Source organism: Pteronotus mesoamericanus, unplaced genomic scaffold (assembly GCF_021234165.1).
Source record: "Pteronotus mesoamericanus isolate MK-2021 breed Mesoamerican mustached bat unplaced genomic scaffold, CSHL_Meso_final contig_166, whole genome shotgun sequence".
NCBI lineage: Eukaryota > Metazoa > Chordata > Mammalia > Chiroptera > Mormoopidae > Pteronotus > Pteronotus mesoamericanus.
Window position 1 is genome coordinate 2,460,152 of NW_026555066.1, and position 9,371 is coordinate 2,469,522.

The following is a 9,371-nucleotide window of genomic DNA, read 5'->3' on the forward strand; positions in this document are numbered from 1 at the left end:
CCAACAAACAGGTGGGAGACAGAATGACTCTAGAGCAATACTGTCTTGATAATCAAGGGCTGTCCCTGGGTTCTATAGTTTTGCCCCAACTATCTGGAACCATGCTAAGGGAATAACCCACCGCTTACTTGGAAGGACTGATATGGTCTCTCAACTCCTTCTCCACCACCCACTATTCCCCTCCCCTCACTGCCGAAGCATAAAAATACCCCTCTAGTCATGGACAGATTGGTCACTTACAATAGTGGAGACAGTCCCCTTTGGTGGCAGCTGGATATATGCCTCTCAGCATCCCTGAATATTGTCCTGATTACCTGAGGCCAGAAAGAGTCAAGAGCAAGCCAACATTTCTCCTTTCAATCATTCTCCAAACACACAATGTCACAGAGCTACTTAAGAGCTGGCATTGACACCAAAACCAGGACATGACATATGCTAGGCTAGTGGGAGCTGAAAGGGCTTACAATACAAGCTCTCCCAGCAGTGATAACCAGAAGCCAATAGAGCTGGGGTGAAACACTTGGTATAGCCCAAAGGAAAAAGAAAATGAGACTTCTCAGGATTTATTCTGGTTTGCCTGAGATAGCATGAGCCCTGCAAGCCAAGAGCTGGTGTGCACTCTTCCTAGCAGAGCAGCAGCCTCACCCTCACTTGTCACAGGGCCCTCTCCAGACCAGATTTTTTGCAGCCAATTTTGGTGAAAGGCCAAGAGGCCTGTGGCCTGATCCCTACCCAGGCCATCTCCATTGACCAGGTAGGTGAGTGGCACTGTTGTGGAGCTAACCTGGCTCCCATTCCTTGCCTAAAAACTTTTCCAAAAAAGAATGTAGCCCCTAACCCCTGGAGAAAGCAGTGTCTTTCAAGCAGCCACTACCCTGTATTCCATGGAACTGCAAGGAAGCCATGCAGAGAATTTAGAGCACAATTTCCAGAAAAGAAATCAGTTTGGGGTTGAAGTTAGGGAGAAAGACACTCTGAGCAACACAAACTTCTCTTCTGAAGAGGTGGAGGGAGATTCGACACATTACAGAAAATGTTAATGTACAAAAGAGCACAGAGTAGAGCACAACACAGAAAGGTGGGTCCATCCAGTGAGGAAGCTCTCTACTCCCCACTTGTAAGCCTCCAGCCCCACAGACCACTGATCACAAGCTCTGCTTTAGGAAACAGAGCCACCTTCCACTGCCTCTGTTTCTGGCTGTGTTACTTCCCCTATCAAAGTTTGATTTTGAATTCTGTGGGCTGTGTGGTCACAGAGGCCCCTAAGGACTTAAAGAATGACTTCAGGATAGTTTCAGGGTCCACTTTGGCAGGTGGGTTAGATGAGAGGGCAGAGTGCACCCTGTGAGGCAGCTAACTCTCCTTTTTCACTTTGGGACTGTCACTCAGCTGTACTAGGATGGGCTGATCTAAGACGATAAAGTTCTCATTCTTATGAAGGTTGCCCATCCAGACACCAGTTGTTATATTTCTTATATGTGGTGATGGCATTGTTCTTATTAACAAAGCCCACTTATGCTACCCCAGGATGGACCAGCTGAGACAAATTCAGGGATCCCCATACACAGAAAAGCTCAACAATGTCATGCTTAGTGGTTTTAAAGTACAGATTATTCAGTCGTTTTAATGTCTTCCAAGGTGCTGAGGATAGGCTCAGCAGGTGGCAGCTCTTTGGGAGAATCCTCCATGTTTAACTAGTGTCCAAATAATGTTGGTCAAGGCTTTTGTCCCAACTGAGGAGGGGAGAATAGGAGCTGTGTATGCATCATCCTAAACCACTTTGGTGAGAGGGAAGGCATTAGACATGGAAAGCTTATAACTACTCATCCTAATCATGTGGTGGAGAAAGCTGCCTGAGACTGTGAATTTCATTTGTTTACTAGGAATGGGACCTGTAACATCATTGTCTTCATCCAGGTCATATAATTTCTGTTTGGACTGGTGATTGTTGATGATATTAATTCTTATTCCAGCAGGATGGGCATGAGGTGGTCTTGCCCTTCTTGTGGTCTTCTGCAGTAGAACCTGGGTGGTTTTGGTTAGCATCACAGCTGAAGTCACAGATCCAATGATGCAGAAAGACATAAAGGCCGCAGGGGAATTTCATTTCAAGCTGAGCTTCTCCTAGGCATTGGGCACCTGGCAGGGGTTCTGGGGTACCATGCTCTGCTGTTTGCAAGGGTTCAGCATCTCTCTGGCATCCAGCACTTTCCCTTTGATCCAAAAACAAGCATATTTCTGTGAAAGCCTTCCCCAGGCATCCTTTACTCCCAACTTGAGCCAGGCATCCAAGAGGCCAATCTTCCGCCCAGTATAGCACCTCTTCTGGAAGATGAATGAGAAGGCTCTGTTGGATCCCAAATACAAGATCAGACATGTTAAACTCTTGGTCTGACATTGAGGTGCCCCTTTACCACAGCCCCACGCTTTCCAATGAGCTCATCCAAGGAGATGTCTGCCATCTGGCAACACCAAGCAGCTAGGATTCCCTCAGCCCTCAAGCCTGTCCTTTCAGCCACTACAAATATATTTTTAAACATTTCTGATAATTGAACTCACTCTACCTGACAGGATATCCATTCTACTTCTTAATAGCTTTAATTGTTGCAATGTCAGTCTCTGATGTGATTTCCAAAGGAAGAATAATTTAACAGTCATTTCACTATTCTATACACTACACAACATTCTCTTCTTACTCTTTTCATGAAGAAGACTGGCAATGTGATGGAAAGTAAAAATTGTGCTGGATGAGTTGGAGAATCTAGATTATAAGCCCAACTCTGCCATTACCTTCCTTCAATTTCAACTTCTTGGGCATCGTTTCATTTTTACCAGTAAAGTAAGGGAATCAGTTTAGATCATCTCTAAGATCACTTATAGCATGATAATTTATTATTTTGTGAAACAACCATAGTTTTCTAACAAATTATTAGGTTCCCAAAGAAAACACACTTCATCTTAATTATGAGCAGATAATTATGTAATGGGAGATAAGGATTTTGATGCTTTGAGAGTGAAGATTAATTTTATCACAATGTTTTGAGATTTTTCTACACCTAGATTTGACTCTCTGAAGGTACCCCAGGGCAAGTTTCCTTCCAGAATCTGAAATTTCTCATGCAATACTGAATAACCTAGTCTCTTAAGGAAAAAAAAAAAAAACTCACCTAGAGGCAGAGAGAGTCAGGCCACAAATGAGTCAGCCTTATCCACAGGCTGAACTGAGATTTCAGTCACGTCCTCTGAGTTTATATCCAAACAGCAGCTCTCTTTCCTGTAGTGCTCATCCAAATATATATAAAGAATGTAGATTCTGAAGTCATACAACAGGGTTGGATTTGAATCATAACCATATAAATATTAATTGTATGACTATATATTTTACTTCTCTGAGTCTTCATCTGTAAAAAGGAGATAATTCCGGAGAAGATGGATATAGAAATTAAATAATGTATTAAAACCATGCCTAGAATATAACAGAAACTCAAAATATGTTGATTTCCTTCCTTCTTCCCTCCTTCTCCCCTCCCTGCTTCCTTCTCTCTCTACTTTCTTTCTCTCCTTCCTCCCTTCTCTCTCTTTCTTTTTTTATTTATTAATTTTTTTAGAGAGAGGGGCAAAGATGGAGAAAGAGAAGGGGAGGGACATCCATCTGTGGTTGCCTCTTGCGTGCCCCCAACTGAGGACCTGGCCCACAGCCCAGGCATATGCCCTGACTGGGAATCGAACTGGTGACCCTTTGGTTCACAGGCTGGCATTCAATCCACTGAGCCACACCAGCCAAAGTTCCCTCCCTCCTTTCCTTCTTCCTTCCCTCCCTCCCTATCTTTCTTTCTCTTTCTCTCTTTTCCTTTCCTCTTCCTCTCTCTCTCTCTCTCTCTCTCTTCCTGTTCTAGATCCATATTCAGACTGAACTTTAGAAACTTCGCTGGACAAATCCTGTCTACTTGATAAAGTCTTTTACCCACTTAAACCAACCCTCCCTGCCCAACTGGATCCAACTCCATATCTTATAAATGCAAACTGGAAAAAAGTTTTAAAATGCTGTGAACTACTCTACCATTCTCTTTATTCTCACATGTGTCACTTCTAACTTGTATTCTGAATGGCAGAAAAACTCTCATCTGATCATAGGCATTCTCAGCACCCTTACAACTCTGGGATCGCATGCCCAGAATTATGGTATAAAAAGACAAATAATTAGCTTCTGGGATTTGGACTATACATGAAGTGAGGGAGAAGGGACAACAAAAACAAAGACTTTACTCCTAAGTGAAAAAAATAAGAGTAGGAGATAAGAGGGCTCTTTGGGAGTTGAAAGTTAAGAAATACACATACACTGGTCAGGTCAGAGCTATGCAAAGTGACTTTAATTTTCTAGCAACTTCTAAGCAACAGCAATCCTTAAATAAAAATTAAGAACATATATAAAGAAAGCAAGCATCAATCAGTGATATGACATATTAAAGCTGAAGTCAAAAAGGCAAATACGGGGCGGGGAATGGGGGAAAATAAGGGAAGGTTTATCAAGGAACATAGATAAAAGACACATGGACAAAACCAAAGAGAGTAGGATATTAATTCTTCCAATCCATGAGCACGGTATATGCTTCCATTTATTTGTGTCTTCCTTAATTTTTTTCTTCAATGTTGTATAGTTTTCTGCGTACAGGTCTTTTGTGTCTTTGGTTAACTTTATGCCTAGGTACTTTATATTTTTTCTTGCTATATCGAATGGTATTTTTTTTCTGATTTCTTCTTCTTCTATTGCATTGCTGGTGTACAAAAACGCCTTTGATTTCTGAACGTTGACTTTGTATCCTGCTGCTTTGCCAAATTCACTTATTAGGTTGAGGAGTTTTTTGGTATAGTCTACAGGGTTCTCTATGTACACTATCATGTCATCTGCAAACAATGATAGTTTTACTTCCTCCTTTCCTATTTGGATGCCTTTTATCTCTTTCTCTTGGCTGACCGCTGTGGCTGGGACTTCCAATACGATGTTGAAAAGAAGCGGTGAGAGCGGACATCCTTGTCGTGTTCCCGATCTTAGTGGGAAAGCTTTCAGTTTTTGCCCGTTGAGTATGATATTGGCTGTAGGTTTTTCATATATGGCCTTTATTACGTTGAGGAATGCCCCATTGATTCCCATTTTGCTGAGTGTTTTGATCATAAATGGGTGCTGTACCTTATCAAATGCTTTTTCTGCATCTATTGAGATTATCATGTGGTTTTTGTCTTTTCTTTTATTTATGTGATGTATCACGTTTACTGATTTGCGTATATTGAACCATCCCTGCATCCCTGGGATGAATCCCACTTGATCGTGGTGGATAATCTTTTTAATGTATTGCTGGATGCAGTTTGCCAATATTTTGTTGAGGATTTTGACATCTATGTTCATCAGCGAAATTGGCCTGTAGTTTTCTTTCTTTGTAGGGTCTTTATCTGGTTTTGGGATCAGGGTGATGCTGGCCTCACAGAAGGAGTCTGGGAGTCTTCCCTCCTCTTGGATTTTTTGGAATAGTCTGAGAAGGACAGGGGTTAGCTCTTCCTTAAATGTTTTGTAAAATTCTCCTGGGAAACCGTCTGGCCCTGGGCTTTTGTGTGCTGGGAGTTTCTTGATTACTGCTTCAATTTCCCCAGCTGTTATCGGTCTGTTCAAGCTTTCCTAAATCAAGGGACATAAAGGAAAGAATAAACAAGTGGAACCTCATAAAAATAAGAAGCTTCTGCAGGGCGAAAGAAAACATCAGCAAAATGAAAAGGGAGCCAACCCTATGGGAAAATGTATTTGCAAATGATACATCAGATAGAGGTTTGATCTCCAAGATATATAAAGAACGCACTCGACTTCACTCCAAGAAGACAAACGATCCAATCAAAAAATGGGCAAAGGACCTGGGCAGATGCTTTTCTAAGGAGGAGATACAGACGGCCCAGAGGCATTTGAAAGGATGCTCAGCATCACTAGCCATCAGAGAAATGCAGATCAAAACCACCATGAGGTACCACCTCACACCGGTCAGAATGGCCATCATAAAAAATCCACAAACAACAGGTGCTGGCGAGGCTGTGGAGAAAAGTGAAGCCTAGTCCACTGTTGCTGGGAATGCAGACTGGTGCAGCCACTCTGGAAAGCAGTGTGGAATTTCCTCAGAAAGCTGAAAATGGAACTACCTTTTGATCCAGGGATTCCCCTGCTGTGACTATACCCTACGAACGCCAAAAAGCCAATACAAAAGAACCTATGCACCCCAATGTTCATAGCAGCACAATTTACAATAGCCAAGTGTTGGAAGCAACCTAAATGCCCATCAGTAGATGATTGGATCAAAAAACTATGGTACATATACACAATGGAATACTACACAGCAGAAAGAGAAAAAGAACTACTAAACTTCGCGACAGCATGGATGGAACTGGAGAGCATCATGCTAAGCGAAATAAGCCAGGGGGCGAAAGACAAATACCATATGATCTCACCTATAAGCGGAACCTAACCAACAATGCAAAGATGCAAGGAAAATATGACCAGCAACACTGAAAGGGAAAGAAATCAACAGAGACAAGAGGGAAGGGGGGGCAGGGAAAGGGAAGGGAAGGGGAAAGTCAAGGGACATATAGCAAGGACTCATGGACAAAACCAAAGGGGAAGAGCTGAGGGAGGGAAGGAGGGAGGGGGCAAGGGAACGTGGTGGGGGTGGGGAGGCAGAGACAAATGTATTTAAAAAGTAAATAAATTAAAAAAAATAAAATAAAACAAAATGGAGTTGGGAGGCTAAAAAAAAAAAAAGAAAGAAAAAAAAAAACCAAAGAGAGTAGGACCAATGGTGGAAGGTGGGGATGTATGGGGCGGTGGGGGAACTAGTGGGGGCGGGAAATGGAGACATCTGTACTTGAATATCAATAAAAAAATAAAAAATAAAAGGAAAATAAAATATTTTTTTAAAAGGCAAATAACATAGCCCAGGTAAGGGGATTCCTAGCTCATAGATTTAACTGACTCATCTTTCTTAAAAAGAAGAATGCATCACACAATGTGTGCTGGAGTCATTAATCAGTCACCTCATTCAAATAGCTCTTCATGTTCTGATTCCCAATTAAACAACCTTGGCATTATATTTTTTTTTCATATAAATCTGACTAAAATGGGAGAATTTGCTCCATATCGAATACAGTGCTCTGGTCTGCTTAGCAGTTTATATGTCATTATAAATTAATGAGTTAACACCCAGAAGTTTTCATAGGTAGATGGGTAGGTATAACCATTCCCTTGTGAGCATGACTAAAGGGAGTTGACATCTGAGTGGTGTATCTGCAAAAACATTTTTCTAAGCTGACAAAGTTCAGGGCTAGATCTTATATTAAATAAACTCACCAAAATAAATGTAACCTTGTAAGGCTCTTCATAGCCATCAGGACTCTCCTATTGACAGCCTAGTTTACATGTGCCTCCTCTTAAAATTTCAACCAGAGAGAATGTGAAGGGATTAGCCAAAGGACATATACACCTAACCCATAGACACAGACAACAGTGTCATGATGGCCAGGGGGAAGGGGAGCATGGTTTTGGTGGAGGTGGGCAAAAGCGGGGGGGAATGGGGGACATCTGTAATGTCAACAATAAAATATAAAATAAATTTTCAACTATTACAAAGTAATCTGAGCCACAAATTAATTACTTATTCTTTGGAAACAGAAGTATATGAAACCATAGTGAGATCAGATTTAAGATTTCCCACACAATATTACATAAAATTGTGCACTTGGTTCTTACCTTGTCCCTCATATTTTTGGTAGTTTATACTTATGAATGTTGTTTACTTTGGTGTTAGAGCAACTCGGATCTATATATTCAATTGGTGCATGGTCTATGCAACTCATATCTAGAGCAAGTGAAAGTTTAATCTGTTCTGAGCATATAAAAAGGTATTCAGAGCACCATACTGAGTCTTACAGAAGCATAGGTACAGTGTCAGGTATTGTTAAACATAGGAAGGCATCATTGTTCAGCATGTATTTAGTGCTTTGTCTTCCTTACCGTACAGCTGTCAATTCTGGTACATCACATTCATGCATTCAGACAGGCAGTCATTTATTTATTTAGGCAACAAATTTATATTGATCACTTATAAAATTACAGACATTACACATAAAGTGATGAGCAAAACAGACAGTATCTACCCTCATGGGGCCTACAGTCTTACAGGAGATAGACTTCAATCAAATTTCAAAAATATGTTATTACTGATTATTACTATTAAGAAAATGTATTAGAAGCTAGAGGTGTAGATCAGGAGGTCCTGATCTACTCTAGTTGGTGAGCTATTGGGTACTGAATGGATGTTCTCTGAAAGAAAGATCAAGTATTACATGATTAATTATAGTTTCTCTAAATTCATAATCTATAACAGGTGGCAGTGACTACTACTTGTCTCTCAATAACTCCTTCTATAAAAATAAACATTTTAATTAAGTATGTGGCAACTCAGGGAAAAAAAAGATTGTATTTCCTGAACTCCCTTGAAGTTACATGGTTATGTGACTAAGCTTTGGACACTATTATGTGAAGAAAAGTGATGTGTGGAACTTCAGCTTCATGTTCTCAAGGGGAGGATGTTGTCCCTTCTTTTTCCTGTTCCCACTAGCTTTATCTAAGATGTACTTCTTTTGGTCCACGGAAATGAAGAGAATTCTGCAATGATGGCAGAGCCAGGATAAGAGGAGAATGGGCACTGACAGAGCAGGGCAGAGCAGAATCATACTTCAGTTTGGAAATACCTTGGAATTTTTACTGGTGAAAGAAACTTCAATCTTATTTAAGCCATTATTTTGAGTTTTCTCTTATATGCAGCTGAACTTATATCCTAATAATATAAATATTAAAGTAAACCTCCTTAGTTTCCCTCAATGTACAATGCAAAATACTGTAGCTTTGGAGCCAGAATAACCTAAGTTCTAATGATACCTTTCCAACTGATACAATAAGTTCATCAACTTTCAAGAAGCAACTTCACTGCTCAGAGCCTCGACTTCTGCATTTGTAAAATAGAAACAAAAATACGGCATTCATAGGTATAAGAATGATGTAATTTCTCCCTTTCCCAGGCTTCTGTCTGGATTCTTAAAATAGAAATAGTCTTCTAGAAAGGGTTTTGTTTCATCCCCTTATTCACTCTTCATTATAGGAGAGTCATTATCAATTTGGTGATATTGTTGAAAGAGTCTGTACAGGCATAGTCTGTCTTCTTTCATTCTCAAAGTAGTCTGCCCAAAAAATGCTTGGGTAATCAACATAGCTGTAATCAATCTCTGCCCATGCAGAGAGTGGACTATGGATCTAGTTGCTCTACCTATACCTGGGTACA

The 9,371-nt window shown here is 40.7% G+C and overlaps 1 pseudogene; it reads right to left on the reverse strand.

Moving 5' to 3' along the window:
• Window positions 1-1,215: 1,215 nt before the first annotated feature.
• Window positions 1,216-2,462, reverse strand: LOC129064557 (polymerase delta-interacting protein 3-like; annotated as a pseudogene).
• Between the last annotated feature and the right edge of the window lie 6,909 nt (window positions 2,463-9,371).